The sequence below is a fragment of the Euleptes europaea genome, chromosome 6, assembly GCF_029931775.1.
Source record: "Euleptes europaea isolate rEulEur1 chromosome 6, rEulEur1.hap1, whole genome shotgun sequence".
Classification (NCBI taxonomy): domain Eukaryota; kingdom Metazoa; phylum Chordata; class Lepidosauria; order Squamata; family Sphaerodactylidae; genus Euleptes; species Euleptes europaea.
This window is the reverse complement of record NC_079317.1, coordinates 74935394-74945480: the sequence shown is the minus strand read 5'-3', so window position 1 is coordinate 74945480 and position 10087 is coordinate 74935394. Positions and strand designations below refer to the sequence as shown.

The 10087-nt window shown below is 42.1% G+C and overlaps 1 non-coding gene across 1 annotated transcript; it reads left to right on the top strand.

The window, feature by feature from the left end:
• The first annotated feature begins 1569 nt into the window (after nt 1-1569).
• Nucleotides 1570-1641, top strand: TRNAV-GAC (transfer RNA valine (anticodon GAC)). The gene has a single exon. It is a non-coding gene; the product is annotated as a tRNA-Val (tRNA).
• Nucleotides 1642-10087: the final 8446 nt, after the last annotated feature.

Below are 10087 nucleotides of genomic sequence, written 5' to 3'. Positions count from 1 at the left end.
TCTTAATGAGGCCCCCACCCGCCTTCCCAAAACTCTGGGGAAGGCAGGCAGGGGGGCTTCAGTTAGATCCATGCTGCCAAGGCTGGCAGCATGGATCTTAATGAAGCTCCCCCCCCACCTTCTCAGGACTTCAGGGAAGGCAAGGGAGGGAGAGACTTCAGTTAAAAGAAGGCAGCAATGAAAGGAATGTCCCCTGTCTTCCTAAGTGAGAAATTTGCCGTCTCAGACCTCCATGGAGGCCCGACATGGCAAGCTTCTCAAATAGTAAGGTAAGGGAGCGTTCCTTTCGCTTCTGCCTGCACACTCCAGGTTGAGGGCAGCAGTAAAAGGAACACTCCCCTGCCTTCTTTTCTGTGTCAAATTTTTTCAGCATTTTTGTGTTCCAGTTTATTAACCTGAATTTTGTTTTAAAAATTCTGGGTTTTCTGGAATTTTTATTAAAAAATCAGATTTAATAAACCTGAAAAATGCGGGGGGGGGAGGGGAATTGGTGCACACCCCTAAGAGCTAGTTATGCAAAACACTGCAAAAGGCCTTTGAAATAGGATAGTTCTATAACCCTTTTTAAAGAACGCAAAGGTGGTATCTTTCATATCCATTTCAAAGAGTGAATGAAGCAATGGAATTGCCCACTACTGGGTAGCAAGCCACCTGAATTGAGGAAACAGCTACATAGAATGGAAGTGGCAAACAAGTTCAATCAGATGGGGTGGGCCTTCAGGCAGTGTATATCACTAGCTTATATTATAATAGTTAAGTGTACCCTATTGTGGATACTTAAATCTGTGAATCAAGGCCATTTAATGAGGAAACAGCTGTATAGTATGGAAGTGGCAAGTTCAATCAGATGGGGTGGGCCTTCAGGCAGTGTGTATCACTAGCTTATATTATAATAGTTATGTGTACCCTATTTTGTGGATACTTAAATCTGTGAATCAAGGCCATTTACACAGAAATAAGATCTTTCAACAAACTTGGGGGACACCCCAAGCTTGCAGAAAATCTTGAAACAGGTAACATTGGGGCAGGGATAAAAATAAACCTAAATATAGGAACTGTTGTCTGTGAAGCCACATATAACTTAAAGGAAACACCTCTCAGGAAGCTGTGGCAGGTGGAGGTTAGGGTATCTGACCAAGGGGAGAAGAGAAGTCATGTAGGCAAGCATCCAAGCAAAGCTGGAAGGTGGGAAAAGAGGAGCTGGATTGCTGGCTCTGCTGCCCAGCAGATATGAAGCAGGACAGGCAAAAAGCCATGCACCTTTCTCCTTCGTTTCATTTCCCCAGTGCAAGCAGCTGACCAGGAGAGAAGGGTAATATGCAGTGGCTGGGAGGGGAAGAAGGGTCATGGCTCATCCCCACTGCTGGGGGAAGAGGTAGGAACAAGAGTTGTGGCCAGCAAGCCCCCCACCCGACCTTTAAACTGCTGTGTTTGGCAGTGGCAGCAAATAGGCAACAGCTCTAGCTGTGACTGCTCAAGAGCAAAATCAGCAAAATAACTCTGCATGGAAAAAGCACATGCTCACTCGAAATCCTCAAAACACTTACTCCTCTCCTCACTTACTCCTCAGGGGCTGTGGCTCAGTGGTAGAGCATCTGCTTGACATGCAGAAGGTCCCAGGTTCAATCCCTGGCATCTCCAGTTAAAGGGAATAGGCAGGTAGGTGATGTGAAAGATCTCAGCCTGAGACCCTGGAGAGCCGCTGCCTGTCTGAATAGACAATACTGACTTTGATGGACCAAGGGTCTGATTCAGTATAAAGCAGCTTCGTGTGTTCATGTGTTCACTCTGACTGTGATCCCACTCTGTGTCCAAAGGAAAAGAACAAGCCACAATAAATAGGAAAGTGTAAAGGTTGGCTCCAAACTTCACTGCCCTCCCTTGCCCTCCACTCAGAAGGCTCTCACAGGGCTGACTCCTTTCTCCAGTCACTGCAGCTGGGAAGAGTTTAAAGAAAGAAAGATAAAGAAAGGTGAAGCTAGACTGTGAGATTCAGAGTCTATGAACTTTTCATAAGGTGAAGGCATTTTATATTTTGGGAGAATGGTATAAGACGAATGGAGTCCCTGTGTGTCATAATGACCTTATGGTAGTTGGTGTGCTTATTGCAACACCCTACAGGGGATAATTCCTTATTACCATAGCTGTAATTTCTTTACAAGGAGAGGAGCCGCATTTGGGAGAGTATTCTTTACCTCTGCAGGGATGTCCATTAACCTGCGTCATAATGGTGCAATACTGAACAGTGCTTACTGGTGAAGTGGAACTATTAATTGTTCCCAGGAAGGAGTCTAACAAGCTTGGCCAAACAGCTAATACTAACTAAAAATCTGTGTTTCCATAGGTCTTTCAGGATAATAGGTGAAAGGAATAGAAAGGCTGATTTGAATGAATGAATGAATGAAACCTTTAATGACATAAGTAATATTACAATTGTTACAGAAAGTACATAAAATATGCAGTCATTAAGATAAAAACATAGGCCAGAAAGTTCCAAAAATAGAAATTACAAACGTTGGGCTTTTTGAACTTTCATCACATCCACTAGAAAGTTGGCAACATCTACAGTAACTTCCGGATTGGAATCATTTAATAAAAATTGACGTTTTGCTTGGGTAGATAGGAGATATTTTGAAAGAAGCCAATTTTTAACCATTTCCCACGGGGTGTTTCATATAGAGGGCAGACCAACAAAATATGATCAATTGAGTCCAGGGAATGGGTATCACAGGGACAAGTCCTTTCCTGGATTGGTATTTGTTGATACCTTCCATATAACATCCTTGAAGGAAAGGCATTAACCCTAGCGAGAGAGAAGGCTCTGCGAAGGGGTGGGATGTCCAGAGTGTGAAAATAATGGGGAATATTGTTGGTTAAATTCTTGAGACCCAACATTGCAGGGGAACAGACCAAGGGTTGAGTGGGGAGTAACGTCTGACGCTCCATATCCAAGAAACGCTGTTTAACAATTTTTAAAATATGGGCCTCAGTAGTTAAAGCCAGGTCTTCCACAGAGATTCCAGATGATCTTATTTTAGACAGAATTAGACAATCCCAGGAGGTATTATGAAGTTCTTTTAGCAGCAGGGACATCAGAGAACCACGCTCTGTTCTAAAAAACAGTTTAAGCCAATAACGAATGGTTAGCAGCCATGCCTTGGTTTCACACAAGCTTTGACCAAGTTCAGAGGTAATAGCATAATAAGAGACACAGCGAGGGAGACCAAGAATTTTTCTTAAAAAGTTAGCTTGAATGGATTCTAAGTCCCGATTGAACGCATTGGCCCAGATAGATACACCGTACAGAATCTGGGGTAAGATTTTGGAGTTGAATACCTTAACTGCAGCGGGGACATACTGGTTACCCTTATAAAGAAAGAAGGACATCAGTTGGTTTGAAGAGAGTCTCCCTAGTTTGGTAATCCTGGATCTATGAACTGCCCATTTAAGGTTATAATTAAAAGTAATGCCAAGATATTTAAAACTCTTCACCTGTTGGATTTTGGCCTGACCTATACGCCAGCTGGTGGGCGACCATTTTTTTGAAAAAACCATGATATTAGTCTTAGAGTACTTAATTTTAAGAAGATTTAGAGGACAGTATTCCTCAAACGCACTTAAGTAGCGTTTGAGTCCAATTTTAGAATAGGATAAAATAGCGGTGTCATCGGCATATAAAAGAATAGGAACAGCTTTGCCTCCCAATTTAGGAGGATGTCCATTAATAGGCTCTAAAGAAAGAAAGGCTGATTTTCTGAATCCAGTGAACATAATATTTTACTATTGCTATAGAGAAACACTGCATTAATTCATTAATATCGTTATCACAGTTAGTCAACTGATTTATTTATTTAGGATACTTTTAACCTGCTTTCCTCCATACAATATAGCTGGCTCCTGGGCCAGGCTGTGCTGTGAAGACGGCATCTTTCTCCCAGCCACAATAGGTAAGTAAGGGAGGGGAGGGGTCACCGCCCGCATCTAGGGAGCCAGGGAAGTGGGAGAGTCCACTGTGGGTATCTATTTTGCTGTAAAAAAAAATTACAGTAAGTTGTTTGACAGTAATCAGCTCTTTAGGGAGGTGGTGAGCTCCCCCTCACTGGCATTCCTTAGGCAGAGGCTGGATAAACACTTGCCTGGGATGCTCTAGGCTGATCCTGCATTAAGCAGGGGGTTGGAGTAGATGGCCTGTATGGTCCCTTCCAGCTCTATGATTCTGTGATTCTATCTGGGGAGGGGAGGTCCGGCGTCAGACCTACGGCCGGACATAAGTAAACAGATTGTCTTCATTTCTGCCACATCTCTGCACTTTGGTCAACTCAGCTTGCATGTCAAGTCAACTCAGCTTGCATTTTATGCCTCCACTTTTGCAGTTCATCTGAATTCACTTCAGTCTTGCCTAGATCCACTCAAGCCTGGTCTGTAGCAAATAGCAAAGGAGAAAGCAAAACTACAGGGGGGGGGGAGAACCTATAGCATCCTCGTGTTCTGTATATAGATTTTATGTGGGAGTAAATTTCAAACATGCAACCCACACCCCTGCTGTCTGCAATCTGAACTGATGCAATCCAGGAAACGTTCTGCCTCTTCATTTGCTTCTTGAATAGACTATGGGTCAAAGCACATGTTCAGATTTTAAAGAGTTGGGTACCCAACTCAAGTTTCCCATAGCTGCATAGTGGCTGTAGGGAGTGGCTTATAAAATAAAGGAGAGCCATATAGGCTTGTAATGCTGCTATGGGGAGAGGAAGGGAGGCTTTCTTCTCCAAATTGTTTTCCCATATTGAAACAGTACTGCAGGGGGGAGTAATTTCCCAGGTTTTTTGCTGCTCCATGTGCACAGAATACTTGAAAATCCAAACATGTACTTTGGCTATAAGACGTACTGTCTTAGCATGGTAATTTGATCATGTGAAGAACTGGCCCTTTGATTGGGTAGTGAACTCTTTCCCCAAAAGACTTTTGTAGGAGAAGCTTCTATTTATTCTCTCTCCATATTAAAATTTGCCAGCCAAAGAACTCCAGTGCCGTGAGCTTTGTAATGCTGTTCTTCTAGTTCAGCTTTACTCTTCTTCTAGCTGGCAAAAATGCATTGGTCTTTCTTGGAAAGAAGAATTGGAGCAATATTATGAGGTGAAGCTTTTTCATCATACTCTGCATGAAGGGGAGAGGCCAGATGAATTCGGCAGCTCACTCCCTGAGCTGATATTCAGCATATGGTTTTCGAAGTGGCTAGGACTTTTTTCTGTTAGTCTTTTAACTTTTATTCTTTCAAATCCTTCTCTCGTGTAATGAACTTGAAAGACTTCCAGTTTCTTAAAAAAATATGAACTTGAGTTATCCATCTCTCTCAATCCTTCATTTCTAAAGTGAAATGTGATGATGAAAATTACTCTGTACCCTAAAAGCAATAACCTTTATAGGTGTCAGATACAAACAATGAAGTTTCTAAACCTTTAACAATTGCACAGAAGAGGGGATTTCTGTAGTGTAAGTGCCACTTTTCTTATCCCTATTCACTCCAAACTGCATTTATAACTTTGCCTTCAACAGAATTAAAGTTACGGGAGCCCTGTAACTTCTTTTGCATACCCTCTTTCTTACTAGTGATTGAAAGGCAATTTCCTTTTATTATTTCATATACCTCCCCCATAGAGTATGAGCCTTCTATACAGATTCCAGGCCTAGGGAACCCTGGTGCAATGTAAGACGAGTCTGTCCTTCACAGCACCAAATAAATGCTTGAAGGCAGTTCTCAAATTTCTGATATTTATTTTTCTAATACGGCTCTCCAGAGTCATTGTGCTTTGTTAGTCATATGGAATAAATAAAGCTCAAGTGGCACTTTTGAGAGGCCAAAATGGTGGGAATCATTTCAATCCCAAATGTGCACAGGACTTCTGGTTTGTACAGATGTATCTCCCTAGGGAGAGCACATATATGACCAGCACTCCATCAGCTGCATTGACTCCAAACTGAATACTGGATCAAGTTCAAGGTGCTGGTACTTATTTTTAAAGACCTAAACAGTCTGGGACCTCATATTTACAGGACCACCTTTATCAATATAACTGTCAGGCTTCAGCAAATACACAGCGTTTCAGGCAATAGATCTTCAATCCAGGCAGAGCAGCGATTCAAAGATTTATTTCAGAAAGTCAGTGATTTCAGTAAGAGACGCGCAAGTTTGGAATACATGACAGGGGGAGTGTGGATACATTTATAGGGCTGATACAATAGGGTTACAGGAACAAAGAGAGAATGTAGTCGTTTCCTGCCGGTAATGACTTAAGTAAAACTGAAACAGAAACAATCATGAACAATCAGTGGAGGAGATGGCTGAGCTCTCGGCTTTGTGCGCGGGACCCGATATCAGATCGAAGATTTACACGGGTGGGTCCCAATACAATTGTAAATCTCTGGCCGGAGCTCGTGTGCAAAACAGGGGGGGGGGAGGAGTGCACGGAGAACTCCATTTTGTTTGTGGGGAAACCATCTTGTTTGAGGACGGAGCTGTCAGAAGCCCCATCTGACAATAACCCCCAGAGAGCTCTGCACTCTTCAGGAGACAATCGGTTGGTGATCTCTGGCCCAAGGATCATCCATCTGTCCTCAACCAGGGCAGGAATTTTTGACGGTGACCTGTAATTAGTGGGACTCTCTGTCTAAAGAAACCCAAGCCCTAAATGTAGCTCAGTTTTTCAGGGCTTGTAAGACAGAGATGTTCCACCTGGCATATGGTTGAGGACAGTGATGGTTTTCACATAATGGCTGGCTGATCCTGTATCCCACCCTATTTCTACTCCCACCTCTTTTTGATCTCCTACCAAATTGCACAAATTGCACCCATTACTCCACCATTATTAACATTCATGTTTGACCGGGTCCTGTTCCCATCCCTGCCTATTGAGGAATGTGTGTGTTAAATTAATTTTATGGGGAGTTTTATGGAATTGGATTATAAATTTTATACTGATTTTATTGTGTGAAAATTATTTGGAATTTTTTATATAATGTTTTTTTTTTTTTACTGTTATGAACCACCCTGAGTTCCGCTTTCATGGGGAAAAGGGCAAGAGTCCAGTAGCACCTTAAAGACTAACAAAAATATTTTCTGGAAGGGTATGAGCTTTCGTGAGCCACAGCTCACTTCTTCAGATATCTGAAGAAGTGAGCTGTGGCTCACGAAAGCTCATGCCCTACCAGAAAATATTTTTGTTAGTCTTTAAGGTGCTACTGGACTCTTGCCCTTTTTGACTACTGCAAACAGACTAACACGGCTACCCACTGTGAATTATTTTCATGGGGAAAGGGTAGGATAAAAATTGAATAAAATAAATAAATAAATGCTGCCTCTGGAATACTGCACGTTGTATCCTTGAAGTAGTAGTCTCATCACCTCAGGAGAAAATAGATGATGAGAGCCCTTGACTTTGGGTTCCTCTCATGAACATCCTTCCAATATCCTTCTAATCCTAAAGTCCCAGGTGGTATCCTTAATAACCTCTGCTCATGCGGTGAATGCCAACACTGCCAAATAGCCCCAATGGTTTTCAGTACCAATCTCCTCTCCTTCAGAAATATCATAAACCTCTGAATATGAGCAGCTTGAAAAGGGCAAATTAGATATAGGCCCACCATACTGTGAAAAACTAAAATATCCTTACATTGCCTTTTGTACGTGACCCTTGTACCAGGTGCCAACAATGTCATTATTGTTCATTGCTGTTCAACTTCCCAACATGCCAAAACACAACTAGCATGGTGTCAGACTGTGATCTGTCCCCAGTGCCATGTCACAAAAACACTGCTCCTGAAAACGAGATAGCGCATCAGCAATGCTATTATCCAGGCCAGGCATGCACCTAGCTTTTAAAAAAATATGTTAAATTGCAAATACATGAATACCAGTGTTCTAACAAGCTGTGTAACCTTTGTGTTATTAGAAGACTGCCCATTAACAACGAGCACTACCACTAACTCAAATGCAGCCACATCGGAGCCCCGGCACAGCAAGAAAGCAGACCACATCCCCTTCACCTATGCAGAAAGAAACAAAAGGCCTTGTCTGAGGCCCAAAGCTGCATCCTTGGATGGGTTGGAGGAGTCCAAGTGGCTGAACAGAGCTACGGGAGAAACAGCAGTCACAGCACAAATCCTACCGATTCACACGCTTCCTGCAAGCTCACCTCACCCAGTCACTCCAAGATACCCTGCCTCGATGGGTGAGAATTCAGTGAGGGAGGTGTGTGTGTGTTGGAATACTGTTACAAATGAAATAAGGGGTTTTTAATCTCACTCTCCAAGCATCCTTGGTGGCACACAGTCCCCACTGCGCTAAACAATGCAAAACAGTTGCACTCTACTGCAGCCACACAAATTCACCAACAAACCACCACAACTCAGCCAATGGCTGTCCTCGCAGTTCAGAAGCTCCAGCACATTCCTCAGCCTCTCTTGGCAGTAGGCAGCAAAATCTTGCAGTGAAGGGGGGAGGCTTGTTTATATATCCCCTTCCCTCTGCCTTCCCATTGGAAGGCCAATCCAGCCTTATATCATATTTGACAAGAGGATGAAGGCAAATAAATCCCTGGCTTAATGGTCGTGAATATTTTTTCTTGAAAATGGCTCCTATCTCACACATATCCTTTAAATTGCCACTTTTTTGCACCTTTCCAAAGGTGTCTTCACCAGCTGCATGGAGGATAGAAATGTAACATATGCAGGTTTCCTCATCAATGTATCTCCAGGGCAGAAAAGTAGACCATACTGAATTTCCATCTGCCATGCAGGTATGGGATCACTGCCAGGAAAAAAAAATGGCAACTTTATTCTTGACTTATTTTACATTACATTATTACATCCTGTTGACTCAGGCCTCAAGCTTTGTAACACTCCACTGATTTAAATTAGGATAATAAACCCTGTGAACTGTGAGAGCATTTGGAAAAGTAAATAAGCATCTACTTCTAGTCTAATGGAGGAATACATTCATCTCAGTTGCAAAAACAAACAAAAAAACAACTTTGCCAACAAGCAAAAATGGGGAGTGCTGCTAAATTTTTCTACTATCAAAAAAGTATGAAAAATAGCATATTTCCTGCACATCTGCATTGCCACCACTTTGAAATCACCTCCTGTGCAGATATTGTGGATTTCTGTAGCATCTCTCTATAAGCCATTATAGTGTTTAGTTATCAACCAGGGTACAGAAAGTAATTTTCTGTGATGATCTGTTAAAACAATCATATTTTATGAGCCCTTGGTCAGAAAGGTCTAAATTGCTTCTTTGAACATAGAATCTTTTGGAGAGGAAAATAGGAAGACAGTTAATTTCAACCCACTCTTTCCACCTATCAAAGCAGTCTCACTGGAGCTAAGCAGGAGACAAGATAGCAGCCTGTGAAGGAAAGTGGCATATTTAGTGCTCACCTGGATGGCAACTTAGTTAAAAGAGTTTTGAAGGGAAGAGTGAAAGTCGATCCTGGCATCTTCCCATAGGGGAGTAAAGATTCTGGTCTGAAATGATTTAAGGGCAGGTACTTTCACACCTTGACAGGAGTGAAATACAAGCTTGTGTTGTGATAAATATTTCATCACTGTTTTACAGAATTCTGTAAGAACACAAAAGAATTTTAAGAGGCATCCTCCACCCCCCCACTTCTCTGAAAATGCCCAGAATAACAGACATCAAAAGATTGATTGGATCATCTGGTCCCAACCCATCTCGCCTCGACCTATGCCCCTGTGACAGGTGTCTATTAGGATTTTAAAACAATTAAAGGAGATTCTACAAACCCATCCAGGCTGCAGTGGTGAATTTAGTTTTGGGAATTAATAGAAGTGAATTTAGAAAAAGAGGAATCAACAAAAAATGCTGGGTTACACATGCAAAGAAAAGTCCAGGTATTGTCAGATATTTAGGAATTTATATATCTCCTTGTAAAGAAAAAATCTTTGCTGTGAATTTAGATGCAATAGAAAAAAGAGATCACAATATGGGAAGCCATGAGTTTGAGGAAGAAGTGCTTTGAGGAAAGCTCAAAGAAAGTAGAACGAGAGAGGGATTGCATTTCCCAATATTTCC